Source organism: Quercus robur, chromosome 3 (assembly GCF_932294415.1).
Source record: "Quercus robur chromosome 3, dhQueRobu3.1, whole genome shotgun sequence".
NCBI lineage: Eukaryota > Viridiplantae > Streptophyta > Magnoliopsida > Fagales > Fagaceae > Quercus > Quercus robur.
Genome location: NC_065536.1, coordinates 20,841,784 through 20,846,000, shown reverse-complemented (window position 1 = coordinate 20,846,000; position 4,217 = coordinate 20,841,784). Strand labels below are relative to the sequence as shown.

Sequence of the window (4,217 nt, the reverse complement as noted above, 5' to 3'; positions counted from 1 at the left end):
TCTAGATGAACCAATTACATAGACATATAAATATGACAATGCAATATGTGATGACATAATTATGACAATCATTTTTATGCTAAGAATTACCCTCATAGCACTGGCCAAGGTGTCCCCTCTTCATATATTCATAAACTAAGTAAAGCTTCTCCTCATCTTTGTAGTGACCCAAAATCTTAATAAAATTTTTATGTTGTAGACGTGGACCGGACTGAATCTCAGCCTGCAAGTAGAATTTAGTGTCATTATGTATGTATACTGACATGTACAGGATATAGAAGAATTGATTACTTACCTCCCACTGCTTGGAAAAACATGTATCCTTGTGATGTGAAACTTTCACGGCAAGCTTGCTATTGATTATAGGATTTTTTAAACCCCACATACATCCTCTATAAACATTTCCAAAAGCTCCATGACCAATCAACTCTTTTTCATCAAAATTGGTGAAGTAACACAACTGATAATTTTTGAACAATTTTGAAGGCCCTGTTGAGAATGATAAGAATGAATTAATCAAAAGGAATAAAGAAATGGCTGAAAACAACATCAATATATAAGTTTATACAAAATCTAAATGTGAGATTAGAAGAACTTTCTTAACACATGATGCTTTAGTTTTCCTTTCTAATCAAGGATTTGGATTAGTTATAGCATTTGACGTGGAAATAGTTGATTGTTTTTGGGCTAGTTTTTTGAACTCTTAATGTTGCTCCTTTCAGAATTCCTATTTTTCAGTCCCTGAACTAGTGAATATTGTTTGTTCAGGTAGATAACTTTCTTAATAGGTATAGTTTGGTGTTCCACTTTTTTAAAAGCTAGAATGATTTGAGCCATTATGACTTCAATTTTCTATTTAATAAAGTATTCATCTTATACCTCTTAAGTTATGTGACAAAATGCTTATTCTCAATTTTGTTTTTCCTGTTTGAGAATGTAAAATAGTGGAAATTAAACGCCAAAATCAAATTTGAAATTGTGAATTTGTATGGTCTAATAGTTGATTCTACTAAGATGGATTATCAAACACTTTTTTCTTTGTTTACAAATTTTTTTTGTGAAAATGTGTGGAGTGTCTTCAAAGTTGACATGAAAAGGCTGAAGTTTTTGTTGCTTCCATGACAACATAAGATGTGGTCCACTCTGGACCCTCTCAATGGTATGCTGTTCCGTTTTCTGGGATAAGTCATTTTATTGGTAGGCCTCAGTACCACTCATTGAACATCATTCCCCAAAATACTCCTCACACTCAATCAACACTAAGAAGTGATTGATCTGTGACATGGAAGGAGGGTCATGCTAAAGTTGAATTTGAAATTACGAATTCTTATGGTCTAATAGTTGATCCTGCTAAGATGGATTATCAGAACAGGAAGCTAGCACTTTTTTCTTCGTTTACAAAACTTTTTGTGAAAATATGTGGAGTGCCTTCGAAGTTGACATGAAAAAGCCGAAGTTTTTGTTGCTTTGATGACAACATAAGAAGTGGTCCACTGTGGATCCTCTCTATGGTATGCAGTTCCATTTCTTAGGATAAGTAATCATTTTATTGGTAGGCCTCGGTACTATTCATTGAACATCATTCCCCAAAATACTACTCACACTCAACCAAAACTAATAAGTGATTTATCTGTGACATGGAAGAATGGTTGTTTGGCCATTTGTACTGACCTTTAAAGGGACTTCGACCGAGTTCATCTCTGTAATAAAATCAGAAAGCTGTGTCATATTTGAAGTATTTCTTTCACAACTAAGTCTTTCACTATGAATGCGGATCACATTAAATCTCCTGCTAGGCACCAAACTACTTCCAACTTCCTAGACTTTTATCTCAATTCTGCCACAGCTCCCCCCGTTCTTAGTCATCATTCGAACCACAGATACTAGAGAAGACCCCATTAAAGTCTGTCGTGAAACAAGCAGGACACCAAAAATCTTCCAATCTCCAAGTCCATTTTTCCTGCCACCCATTTATTCCACATTTTAAGTATTACTACAGCAGATCCAACTGTGTCAAAAATCACTTAATCCATAAAGGACTCCCCCAAGGCTAGCCACAAGTATCTTGATAATTTCTTTGATCTTTTCTTCCCGAAGACAAATCACCTCTCTTTTCCATTCTTGCAATACATTCCACACCACAGACCTTTTTCCAATATTGTTCAACTAATGAAAATTCCACAATAAATTCTAAGCTTCATTTATAATACTACAACAGCCTAAGTATCCTTTTATTCTCCACTCTTCATCTAACCCCGTGTTAAAAAATAAAAATTGCATCATAGTTCACTAACAACTTATGCAACTCCCTCATTTCTCTGGATCCCCAAGGCACATTTTGTTTTCTACACATTGATTGCTCATTTTTCATCCAACTCACATCAACAGCAGCAAACAAACTCATGGCCACGTCCTTAAAGCCTTCAAACGATACTCGCAGAGATCCACTAAAATCGTTAAGCTCTCTGAAACCCTGTTTGACGCTTCCTTTTGTATTCGTCCATTTCACCTACCAAAGATATATACCCATCTTTGCTATTTCCACCATAGCAGAGCACATCCCAATTTGATACTCTGTCAGTACAATCAGCCATAGCATCTGAGTAGTTTCCTTCACCTCCCAGCAAGCATTTTCCATAAGGTAAACTCGGCATATCTATATTGGGGGAGCCCCCCTTATACATGAGAAAGAATGCAAGTAGATCTTTGTTGTGACAACAAACCCTAGCTCAAATGGAACTTCCTTCTCCCATAAGAATTAGGTGAAGAGTATTATCCCCCCCAACCCCACCACCCCCCCCCCCCCCAAAAAAAAAAAAATCATTGGCTTCTCTATGTAACCAACTTTCGCTCTAAGTTGAACATGGATTTTTTATCTTTCCAGTGACATTTTGGTTCTTGTTCATGTTTCATAGCCAACAGCCATCTAGTTTGTTGCTCAGGCTTGACTTTAGACCTGACCCACCTGACCTTCTTGGGCCTTGGGGTCCCCATGTAATAATCTTTGTTTTATTTGAAATTAAATCAAGAATTTTCTTGTTACCTTTCCGAAAGTCATGCTGCCAATCACACATTTGTCTTCCCATGATCCTTGTTCCTGATTCACTTTCACATGATCTTTGCCCCACTGTAATAGCCACATCTTGCTGTTTGCTCCCCCATGAGTTGCCACCACCTTCTCTCATCACCACCACTGTTGTAGTCAACAACCCTTCCTATGTCCCCTGCATGCCAACAATACCTCAACCAATTCACCACCTTACATTAAAATCAGTTTTTTATAGTTGCAACTCAGTGTCTCATTTTGGGTTAACGATCCCCTCTCTAATCTCTAATGGAGAGGAAACCTTCACATGTTTGATCGTTCCAAAGATCAGTCATGGTTGTAAATTTGTGAATCGTATCGGTAAATGATTTTAATTATTTTTGATTCATGGATGTAATGCTTATATTTAGGAACAGAAGAAGAATAAGTTTTCTAAATGGCACCTCTTCCCCTTAAAATAGTGCAAGCAATGTGTAACTTACAACATTAACCATCAAGCCTTAGTCCTGAATAGGATTAATACCTAACCTAACCCTAATTGGACATGGAAAATCAAAGCTCAAACTAAATAATTAAAATGAATTTGGCTTCTGTCAAAAGAACTTCAATTTTTATTTTTTTTTTGATAAGTAAGAACTTCAATTTACTTTAATGGGATCTCTAAATATAGTATCTACTGCTACTGCTACATTTATTTCAACAGAATTATCTTGGAAGCTGAAATTCATTAACTCATAAAGTGTTTTTTTCTTTTATTATTTAAATAGTTGTTGTATGTATAATCGTGTGTTTTGTTTAATACTAAAAGGTTGTGTACAATGCACAAGGCTCCTGCTTCATTGAGGCTTGGAAGAGGTGGTTGTAAAAAACCTTACTTCGAATTAATGGAGAGGCTAATTCCCAAATACAAACCCACAATACATTGCTTTTGCAGGTGGAGGCACCTATCATGGCACCAAGGTTTTACCTCTGTGTTTAATCTAATGCTTGGTTAATTCTTAGCTTTATCAAGGAAATTTTTAGATAAATCATAGTTTTATTTTATTTTTCTGAAATATTAACACTTACTCGATCTTGATGATGAAATCTCTGACATTAATCGTGGTTCTACATTCAAGACGTCTCGACCGTGATTTCTAGTGTAGTTGACAAGGTTGGGATATCCATTCAG

At 35.9% G+C, this 4,217-nt stretch overlaps 1 long non-coding RNA gene across 1 annotated transcript; it reads right to left on the bottom strand.

The window, feature by feature from the left end:
• Positions 1-307: 307 nt before the first annotated feature.
• LOC126717471 (uncharacterized) lies at positions 308-4,217 on the bottom strand. The gene is made up of 3 exons (XR_007652608.1): positions 4,115-4,217; positions 3,044-3,224; positions 308-489 (listed from the first exon to the last, which is right to left on the bottom strand). It is a non-coding gene; the product is annotated as an uncharacterized LOC126717471 (long non-coding RNA).